General features: G+C 38.8%; 1 protein-coding gene across 3 annotated transcripts in view; it reads left to right on the top strand.

Annotated features, from left to right (window-relative positions):
• Positions 1 to 12,067, top strand: part of EDA (ectodysplasin A) — a 421,035-nt gene that overhangs the window by 377,978 nt on the left and 30,990 nt on the right. The window lies entirely within an intron of this gene.

Here is a 12,067-nt window from a genome sequence, read left to right on the forward strand (position 1 = left end):
CTGATATGGTTTGGCCCTGTGTCCCCACCCAAATCTCATCTTGAATTTTACTCCCGTAATTCCCACATGTGAGTGGGAGATAATGGAATCATGGGAGCAGTTTCCCCCATACTGTTCTCATGATAGTGAATAAGTCTCACGAGATCTAATGGTTTGATAAGGGGAAACATGTTTCACTTGGCTGTCATTCTTTCTCTTGTCTGCTGCCGTGTGAGACGTGCCTTTCACCTTCCACCATGATTGTGAGGCCTCCCCGGCCACGTGGACCTGTAAGTCTATTAAACCTCTTTTTCTTCCTAGTCTCAGGTATGTCTTTATCAGCACCACGAAAATGGACTAATACAGAATGGGGTGTTGCTGAAAAGATACCCAAAAAAGTGGAAGCAACTTTGGAACTAGGTAACAGGCAGAAGTTGGAACAGTTTGGAGGGCTCAGAAGAAGACAAGAAAATGTGGGAAAGTTTGGAACTTCCTAGAGACTTGTTGAATGGTTTTGACAAAAATGCTGATAGTGATATAAACAATAAGGTCCAGGCTGAGGTGGTCTCAGATAGAGATGAGGAACTTGTTGGGAACTGGAGCAAAGGTGATTCTTGTTATGTTTTAGCAAAGAGACTGGCAGCATTTTGTCCCTGCCCTAGAGATTTATAGAACTTTGAACTTGTGAGAGATGATTTAGGGTATCTGGCGGAAGAAATTTCTAAGCAGCAAAGCACTCAAGAGGTGACTTGGGTGCTGTTAAAAGCATTCAGTTTTAAAAGGGAAACAGAACATAAAAGTTTGGAAAATTAATCTGACAATGGGATGGAAAAGAAAATTCCATTTTCTGAGGAGAAATTCAAGCCAGCTGCAGAAATTTGCATAAGTAACGAGAAGCCGAATGTTAATCCCCAAGACAATGGGGAAAATGTCTCCAGGGCATCTCAGAGGTCTTCACAGCAGCCCCTCCCATCACAGACCTGGAGGCCTAGGAGGGAAAAGTGGTTTCATGGGCCAGGCCCAGGGTCCCTGTGCTGTGTGCAGCCTAGGGACTTGGTGCCCTGCGTCCCAGCCACTCTAGCAGTGGCTAAAAGGAGCCAACGTAGAGCTTGGGCCATAGCTTCAGAGGGTGCAAGCCCCAAGCCATGGCAACTTCTACTTGGTTTTGAGCCTGCAAGTATACAGAAGTCAAGAATTGGGGTTTAGGAACCTCTGCCTACATTTCAGAAGATGTATGGAAATGCCTGGATTCCCAGGCAGAAGTTTGCTGCAGGGGCAGGATCCTCATGGAGAACCTCTGCTAGGGCAGTGCAGAAGGGAAAAGAGGGGTCAGAGTCCCCATACAGAGTCCTTACTGGGGCACTGCCTAGTGGAACTGTGAAAAGAGGGCCACCATCCTCCAGACCCCAGAATGGTAGCTCCACCAACAGCTTGCACCATGCACCTGGAAAAGCCACAGACACTCAACACCAGCCCGTGAAGGCAGCTGGGAGGGAGGCTGTACTGTGCAAAGCCACAGGGGCAGAGCTGCCCAAGACCATGGGAACCCACTTCTTGCATCAGCTGGATATGAGACATGGAGTCAAAGGAGATCATTTTGGTACTTTAAGATTTGACTGCCCTGCTGGATTTCAGACTTGCATGGGGCCTGTAGCCCCTTTGTTTCAGCCAATTCCTCCCATTTGGAACGGCTGTATTTACCCAATGCCTGTACTGTACCCTTATTGTATCTAGGAAGTAACTAACTTGCTTTTGGTTTTACAGGCTCATAGGCAGAAGGGACTTGCCTTATCTCAGATGAGACTTTGGACTGTTGACTTTTGAGTTAATGCTGAAATGAGTTAAGACTTTGGGGGACTGTTGGGAAGGCATGATTGGTTTTGAAATGTGAGGCCATGCAATATGGGAGAGATCAGGGGCAGAATGATATGGTTTGTCTTTGTGTCCTCACCCAAATCTCATCTTGAATTGTACTCCCATAATTCCCACATTGTGGGAGGGACCTGGTAGAGATAATTGAATCATGGGGGCAGTTTCCCCTATACTGTTCTCGTGCTAGTGAATAAGTCTCACAAGATCTGACATTTTGATAAGGGGAAACGTGTCGCTTGGCTGTCATTCTTTCTCTTGTCTGCCACCATGTGAGACGTGCCTTTCACCTTCCACCATGATTGTGAGGCCTCCCCAGCCACATGGAACTGTAAGTCCATTAAACCTCTTTTTCTTCCCAGTCTCAGGTATGTCTTTATCAACAGCGTAAAAACAGACTAATACAAAGCCTTCCTAGGGCAAACCTCCCAGACTTTTGTTTCTTATCTCCTTGAGCCCATCCTTCCTGTCTCCTCCTTCTGTACCTTTGTCTTTCATCCTTCCCACCTCTGATGCCTCTAGAGACAATAACATTGGTGCCTGAAATAAAAACAAATGGAAAACAGATAAGAAGAGATTATGAACTTTAAAAAAAAAATCAGTGTAGCTGGGTGGACTGAGAAAAATAAACTGAGGTCATGTATGAGTTGTTGTCTCTCAAGAAAATGTTACACACTAGGAATAACCATATTATTCTTAATGAAGGTTACTGGACTTTTTTTCCACCAGGAAGAAAAAAAATCACCCAATGATATCCTAGAAAAAGGGAGTTAGGGCTGAGTATAGTGGCTGACGCCTGTAATCCCAGCACTTTGGGAGGCCAAGGTGGGTGGATCACTTGAGGTCAGGAGTTCAAAACCAGCCTGGCCAATATGGTGAAACCCCATCTCTACTAAAAATACAAAAAAAAATTAGCCGGGCACAGTGGCAGGTGCCTGTAATCCCACCTACTCGGGAGGCTGAGGCAGGAGAATTGCTTCAACCCAGGAGGCAGAGGTTGCAGTGAGCTGAGATGGCGCCGTTGCACTCCAGCCTGGGCTACAAGAGTGAGACTCCATCTCAGAAAAAAAAAAAAAAAAAAAAAAGGAAAAAAAGAAAAAGAGAAAACAGGAGTTAGGCCCAAATCGAGATACTACAGAACAAAACAGTTCCCATGTTCCTTAAACTGTTACAAAGCATAGAAAGAGAAATAATTCCTCTTGGTTCATGTTATAAAATTGGTATAATCTTGATAACAAACTCTTCCAAAGCAGCACCAGAAAGGCAACTAAAGATATCTCACATAAAAATCTTAGGTAACTACTAGCAAATCAAACCATGCAATATATTTAAAGTATAGTGTGTCATGACCAAGTAGGGTTTGTCCTAGGAATGCAAAGATTATTCAATAATAGGAAATCTCTTAATATTATATTATATCATCAACTCAAAGGATATAAATCATTTGATCACCTCAGATGTCACAAAGGCATTTAATAAAAATTTAACACTCCTGATTATTCTTAGTAAACGAGGAATAAAAGGACATTCTCTAATATGATAAAGAATATCTTGGCCTAATAAACAGCATAGTACTCAATGGTAAATATATTAGAGGTATTTCTTCTAGAATTGGGAATAAGACAAAGATGCTCATTATAACTGCTGATGTTCAACATTATTCTTGAAGTTCTTACCAACATAATGGGGCAAGAAATTGAAATAAGAGATATAACTGTTGGGGAATTATACAAAGTACCATTATTTACAGATATTGTTCTATAGCTAGAAAACCCAAGAGAATGGATTAAAAAGATATTATAAATAGCAATCACCAAGGTGGCCAGGTCTTATATTATCTGTTTGTAGTACAAATATGGTACTGGCATATCTTGTGTTCAAACAACATTTATAAGTTGAATATAATTGAAAGAATTAACTGAAAAAGAACTTTCTACAGGCAGTTAAATCCTTCAAGACCATTTCAGAATCTTGCTGTGTCTTGGGATAATTATTGTGAACACTAATTTATATTGGATAAAGAGGTTCAGTTAATCGAGATTTCTGTTTGCTTGAGTTTGGGACAAATGAAGTTTATATGGTTATAGAATTTTGCAAAAAGATGAATTTGTCTTTATTGAGTGCCTAGAGAATATCTTATACTTGCTTTTCATGTTATCTTGTATAAACCTCACAACAACTCTGTAAGGTAAGTAATAGTATCCCCATTCTATAAATGAGAATGTACTCAGAGAGATGAAGCAATTTGCTCAGTGTCATGCAGCACTTACTAAGTAGTGGAGCTGGGCTTGAATGCAGTTCTGTGACTTCAAAGACCACACCTTTTCCACTAGTGACTTTCAATTATGTGTTCAATTTCCCTGGAAGAGAAATGTATTTCCTGGGACAACGTTCTGCTGAGTATAATGTATAGAGGGTGGCCAACACACAGCTACCAAAACAGACACTGCCTTTATGGAGAAGGGGGTGGCAATAATGAAAATATTAAAGGCAAGATAAATACTTATCATGTTGAAGGATAATCCCAGAAGAATCCAGGTAGTATGCCCTTCTTGGGGAAAAAAATTGGATTGACTCTTTCTAAATCAAAGTATTAGCAGCACCTCCATCCTAGGGCAGGCACTAATGTAAATGACTGGAGTACACACAAACTGAACATTAGAAATCCTTAGTTTGTCCCATCAGAAGAAGAATCCAGTGTGACTCAGGATAAGCTCCATTCCTGATTAAAGGGACACAACATGCACAACAGCACAATAGCTAGCCATCTTGAACTGTTCTGGGACCCAATCTAGAGCCATGTTGCATATGTGTGGTTCTCAATGTAATCGCTGTTTGTGGTTTGGCTGGCCAGCTGCCGTGGTAGCACTCCTCCTCAGTGAAGAGGAGCCAGCCAAATGGCTGTCATCATGTGCTTCTGGGAACAGCACATTGATGCCAGCCATTTGGGCCCCTTCAGCCCACTGATGGGGTTAACCTGCCCACAGTAAGACAGGGTAGCTCTGATGATTTATGTCACGTCCCAAAAGTAGATTCCCTTCTGACTCCTATGTTCTGCTGAACAAAAAGGTTGGATGATAAATTGCCAGTGTAACCTTTACTATGTTTAGTGAGTTAACACATCTCAACTACTGAAGCAATCCATTTGATTCATGTGCATACTGCTTAAAATAATTCTTTGCATTTGCTTAGCACTTCATACTTTCCAAAGCTGTTTTTGCTTCTATTATCTCATTAATCCCAAGAGCTGGAGATGGAATACTATGGAATATTCTTACCCTCAGACTTCTGTTGAGCCCAAGTGAAGGAGAAATGGTGCTCAGGGCTTGTCCTAGAGTAGTGGTTCTCAACCTTGGTCACACATTAGACTCCCCTAGGAAGGTTGGAAAAATCCTCATGCCCAGGCCTGACCCCACACAATTGCATCAGAATTCCTAGGGCTGGGGTCCAAGCATTGAGAGTTTTTGAAACTCCACAGGTGATTACAATGTATAGACAGATTTGAGAACCACTAAGAAGATAAATTCAATCTGAGGCATGTGAGTTCCCGGTAACAGGAATGCGTTCAAGTGGCAATGTCACAGTGGTATTAGAGACATGGGCTGTATCTTTCTCCATGAGGGTTGAAGTCCTGAAACAAAATGTGCTCATGAAAGAGTGTGTAGATAAAGAAAAGCAGGGACCTGAAGACTAACTTTTGATATTCATAGTGTTAAGGTTTCTATCTGTGTTAACCTAGTTTTTTTTTCAAAGGCAACATGATTTCATAATGAAAAAAAAAACATGACTAATCAGAGGCCTTTGTGGAAGGAACTGTGCATATATCTAAAGGGATCAATGGGTGTAATTTATTTAGACTTTCAAAAAATCTCTAACTGACATTCCACAGCAAAGGTTATTATGATTTAAGTTATGTCACCATGAACCATGGAATTAGAGGGGCCATCCTATGAAGAGGGCTTGAATGCAGGGATAAAGGGGAGTGATAAATGCTGTTTCTGGTTTTATTAAACATTTTTATATATAGTCTGGGTGAAAGAGTTTGCAGTGAAATCTCTAAGTTTGCAGATGATGAATCATTTAGTCCAAACACCCATTCAAAGTTCTGCCACTTACTAGCTGTGTGACCCTTGAAAAGTTACTTAACCTCTCTTGTCCTGTTTCCTCAACTGTAAGATAATGGAATTGGACATGAACATCTCAGCTAGAAATTCTGTAGATTAGCTTAACTCAGCTCCCCTCTCTGTGTTGATAATGAAAACAACACATAATCAAGTTCTTTGGTTGATTAGGGCAATGGTAGAGAGTGACAATCATGGGGTCAAGGACCAGAGAAAGCAATTGTTATACAGAATTATTCACTATACAGAGTTCATTGTAACCAGATTGGCAAAGCACTATTTCTGCCAGCCATCTGCTGGAACACAAAAATAGCTTTGTTATACAGGACCGTCCTTTATAATTGGATTTAACCTGTATGACAGATTTCTTCAACAATAAATTTATAAATCCTTATATAGCATTTTAGACCTGAGGTTCATAAAATTTTGGAGTAAGAGGTCACCTAGTCCATACCTATATTTGGCAGGAGGAGAGAGAAATGCAGACAGGTGAAGTGATTCGCCCAAGGTCAGACAGCAAATAAGTCATACAGCTCTACCTCTGGACAACTACTCCAGTTTTCTTCTCCCTACACTCAGTTCTCAAAGCAGTTAGGAATATAGCTATTTGAGTCCCAGGCCAGACCGATTTTGAAGCTGTTTGGTTAGCCCTGCCAGGTAGGTATGTGGCTTGATAATGATGGTGATAGAAAATGAATGTGATGATGATAGCTGCTATTTATTGAGTACCTATATGTGCTAGGCCTTGTGTTAAGTACTGTAAATTATCTAATTCGATCCTCCTGACATCCCTTTTGAGGTAGATATTATTGTACCAATTTTCATAAATGAAAAAACTGATTGAGAGGTGAAGTAACTTGCCCAAGGTTATATAGCTATTGAATATTATTATAGAACTAGAATTCAAACCCAGTTCTGAAAAGTTAACAAGGTTCATGCTCTTTCCACAACCCCAGCATTTCCGAAACAGTGCAATCCAGAACATTAAGTCAACAAGAGATAGGTATTTCTTTAAAAAGCTTCTATAACCAAATAAGTTTGGGAAATGCTGCATTTCATATCCCCTTTTTGAAGAGTCACATTTCCAAGAGTATATTAAAGGATATGAGAAATCTTCGATGAAGAAATCTGTTTTTCTTTAACCATGTGTTTCCCAAACTCTTTTTTGACCAAGGAGCCCCATTTCCAATAACATCCACTGATGTCATACAGGACCCTGGTGCTCTCTAGAACACAGTGTGAAAAACACTGCATGATCTCCCATTCATCTTTCTGATTATCTTCAGAGATTGTTACCCTTAGGCCTGGCTTTCTCCATCCTAACCACTAAAGCGACCAAAGACTAAGTGTTGCAGAATATTTATTTAGCAAAGACACATGCTTATGACTTTGGGAACATATTTGGTAACATGAAGAAACCTATACCTCATGAAACTTTGAGGGACCATTATGCTTCTGAAATGTCAGTAGTTGGTAGGACTCTTTTAGTACTTTCTTAACCACAGTAATATTTTTTAGTCTTTTCCAAACTAAGCCAGAACCGAGCCAGAGAAGTTTCACAGCTGTTCATAACTTAAGTTTGTGGAGCCTGAAGCCCCAGAGATGGGCCCTCGCTGCAAGGGCTAGAGAGGAAATCCTTGGATGAGGAATGTAAGCCATCTCGCATAAGAAATACTTGAGATTGGGATGGGATGGGGCGGGATGAAAATCAACTTGCAAACTCCTACCTTTTCTTGCCTTTTTGTCACGCTTACAGCAGATGTTGAAACTGTAATCTGGGTTCTGAACGTGGGCATTCCATGTGGTTCTCATTCAAAATTCCCACTCTTCTTTGAAGCTAATGGCTTCTATCTTCTTCATACATATTGAGCTTGCCACGCGTATTTGCACATTTCCTCTGTTTTCAATTCTAATAGTGTGAGATAGAAAATAAAATAAATTCTTAAGATGCCAAGATTTGAAGATACAAACTGTATTGAGGAATGGTTTTCTTTTTCTTGAATAAAATGTCCATTCCTGTACCTCCCTGGTTGCTAGCCATTGCCTTCTCTTTATTCCTTTACTGACTGGTACTGAAGAAATGTTGACAATGTCCAGTTCTCTGGTATTGTTCTCAACATAAAGAGAGAAAAGCATGAAAGCTAGAAGCCTGGGCCAGGAGCAGTGACTCACACCTGTAATCCCAGAGAGGCCAACAAAGGAAGATTGCTTGAGGCCAGGATTTCGAGACTAGCCTGGGCAACATAGTGAGACCCCATTGCTACAAAAAATAATTTTAAAAAACTAGCTGGGTGTGGTGGCACATGTCTGTAGTCCTAGCTACTTGGGAGGCTGAGGCAGGAGGATTGCGTGAGCCCAGGAGGTTAAGGCTGCAATGGGCCATGACTGTGCCACTGCACTCCAGCCTGAGCCACAGAGCAAAACCATGTCTCAGGAAAAGTGAGAGAAAGCTGGAGCCTACTACCTGTATAACCAGAGAACAAATAAAATTAAATTAAAATTTATGAATACCTACTCTATGCACATGACTTTCATTTATTTAGGCCATAAAATAACTATAAATTGATAGAATTGTGCCCATTTTACAAATGGACAGTTTTTTGAAACTATTATCGTTAATACTTTAAGCTTAGCATGACTGTGATTCAATGGAAGGTACAATGAGCTTGGAGTCAGAAGAATCTTGGTTTACTTCCCAGGTTTACCACTTTCTTCATCATTCATTTGTTCATTCAACAAACATTTTTATTGAACAGCTACTATAAAAGAAATGCTTTAGGAGCTGGAGATACAGAGATGAGTAATTCACAGCCCTTGCCCTCAAGGAGTTAACAATGTATTAAGTAGAACGATCACATATCAGAAAATTATAATTTGATAAATGCAACAGTGTGTTAATGGAACACAGAGGAATTAGTGTCTGACTTTTAAAGTTTTAAAGGATGTGTAGGTATTGAGGGAAAGTGGAACTGGAGAAGGGCACTTCAAGCAGAGGGAATGGCATGAAGAAAGGTACAGAGGCAAGAGGTATGTGACAGGTGTGGTGGATGTAGAGCCAGGGCTTGGAGATTCATGTTGCACTACATGCCATGCAGTGTTGCTTTTAAACTAGTGGATGTTTTATAAATTTATTTTTATAATTATGGACTATTTTTAGAACAGTTTTTGTATACAAGAATATTGAACAGAAACAGAGAGTTCCTGTATACTACCTCTCTTCCCACCCTTGGCAACCACTGATCTTTTTACTATCTCTGTAGTTTTTCCTTTTCCAGACTGCCATATGGTTGGAATTATACAGTATGTAGCATTTTCAAACTGGCTTCTTTCACTTAGCAATATGCATTTAAGGTTCCTCTGTGTCTTTTACTGGATTGATAGCTTATTTATTTTTATTGCTGAATAATATTCCATTATATGGATGTCCACAGTTTATTTAACAATTTACCTATTAAATGACATCTTAGTTGCTTCCAATTTGGGGCAATGATGAATAAGGCTGCTATAAACATTGGTATGAAGGTTTTTGTGTGGACATAAGTTTTCAGCACATTTGCGTAAATAAACACCTAGGAGCACAATTTATGGGTCATTTGGTAAAACTATGTTTAACTTTGTAAGAAACTGCCAACCTGACTTCCAAAGTGGCTGTAACATTTTGCATTCCCACCAGCAATAAGTGAGAGTTCTTTTTGTTCCATATTCTCTCAAGCATTTAGTGTTGTCAGTATTTTGAATTTTAGCCCTTCTAAGAGATGTTTGGTGCTATCTCATTGTTTTAATTTTCAAATGACAATTTGAATTGAATTTAAATTATTTAGAAATTTAAATTTAAATTGAATTTAAGTTATTTAGAAATTTAAATTTCTAATGACAAATGGCGTTGAGCATATTTTTCTATGCTTATTTGCCATCTGTATATCTTCTTTGTTGAGATGTCTATGCAAATCTTTTGCCCATTTCTTAATTGTATCATTTTTTTCTGATTTTTGAGTTTTCTGTTCAGATCTTTGCCCATTTCTTAATTGGGTTAACTGTTTTCTTATTGTTGTTATAAGAGTTCTTTATGTATTTTGGATAAGTCCTTTATCAGATACATGTTTTACAAATATTTTCTCCCAGTCTGTGGCTTGTCTCTTGATTCACTTAACAGTATCTTTCTCAGAAATTTTTAATTTTAATGAAGTTCAACTTATCAATTTTTTTTCTTTCACAGATTGTGCTTTTGGTGTTTTATCTAAAAATTCATTGCCAAGCCCAAGGTCATCTAGATTTATCCTATGTTATCTTGTAAGAGTTTTATGGTTTTGTGTTTTGCATTTGAGTTAATTTTTGTCAAAGTTGTCTAGATTTTTTTTGTATAAATGTCCAGTTATCCCAGCACCATTTGTTGAAAAAAAAAACTATCCCTTCTCCATTAGGTTGCCTTTGCTCCTTTGTCAAAAATTTATTGACTGTATTTGTGTGGGTCTATTTCTGTTCCATTAATTTGTGGTATTTCACAAATACCACTGTCTTGATTACTGTAGCTTTATAGTAAGTATTGAATCAAGTAGTGTCATTCTTCAGCTTTGTTATTATTCTTCAATATTGTGTTGGCTGTTCTGAGTCTTTTGCCTTTCCATATAAACTTTAGAATCAGTTTGTTGATACCCACAAAGCAACTTGCTGAGATCTCAATATTGTTTGGCTGTATCCCCACCTAAATCTCATCTTGAATTGTGGTTCCCATAATCCGTACATGTCATGGAGGGACCTGGTGGGAAGTAATTGAATCATGGAGGCAGTTACTCCCATGCCGTTCTGGTGATGATGAGTGAGTTCTAGTGAGATCTGATGGTTTTATGAGGGGCTTTTCCCCCTTTGCTCGGCACTCCTTTCACCTGCCTCCATGTAAGACGTGCCTATTTTGCCTTCTGCCATGATGGTAAGTTTCCTGAGGCCTCCCCAACCATGTGGAACTGTGAGTCAATTAAACCTTTTTTCTTTAATATAAATTACCCAGTCTTGGGTATGTCTTCATAGCAGCATGAAAATGGACTAATGCAGATCTTAATTGGGATTGCTATAGACAAAGTTGGGAAAAAGTGACATCTTAACAATATTGAGTCTTCCTATCCACGAACATTGATCATGGATAGGAAGACACAATATTATTAAGATGTCCATTGATTTAGACCTTTATTTTCTTTCACTGAAGTTTTGTATTTTTCCTCATATAGATATTCATATTTTGTTAGATTTATACCTAAGTATTTCTCTATATATTATGTTAATATAAATAGTGTTTGTTTTTAATTTCTAAATTCCAGTTGGTCACTGCTGGTATGTAGGAAAGCAATTGATTTTTATATATTAGGTGTGTATCCTGCAACCTTATTATAATTGCTACTTAGTTCTAGAAGATTTTTGTTGATTCCTTGGGATTTTCACATAGACAATCATGTAATCTGTGAACAAAGACAGTTTTGTCTCTTACTTCTCAATCTTTATGCCTCTTATTTCCTGTTCTTGCCTATTGCATTAGCTAGCATTTCCAGTATTATGTTCAGTAGGAGTGGTGAATGGGAACATCCTTGCCTTGTTCCCAGTCTTAAAGGGAAAGCATCTAGTTCCTCACTATTAAGTTAGCTGTATGGTATATGGATGTCCAATTATTTCAGGATCATAAATATTCTGAATGTTATAGATGTTCTCTATCAAATTGTGGAAGTGCCCTTTGATTCATAATTGGCTGAGAGTTTTTATCATGAAGTGATGTTGCATTTTGTCAAAAATCCTTTTTTGGATCTATTGACATGATCATATGATTCTTCTTTAACCTTTTGATGAGCAATGGGATTCAATTAATTGATTTTTGAATGGTTAACCAGCCTTGCATACCAGGAATAAATCCCATTTGGTTGTGGTATATAATTATTTTAATACATTGTTGGCTTTGATTGGTTAATATTTTATGGAGGATTTTTGCATCTATATTCAAGAGATAGCAGTGGTAGTTTTCCTTTCTTGTAGTGCCTGTGTCTGTTTGGGATATTAGAGTAATGCTGACCTCATAGAATGAGGTAGGAAGTGTTCCCCCTGCTTCTATTTCCTTT

Source organism: Nomascus leucogenys, chromosome X, assembly GCF_006542625.1.
Source record: "Nomascus leucogenys isolate Asia chromosome X, Asia_NLE_v1, whole genome shotgun sequence".
NCBI lineage: Eukaryota > Metazoa > Chordata > Mammalia > Primates > Hylobatidae > Nomascus > Nomascus leucogenys.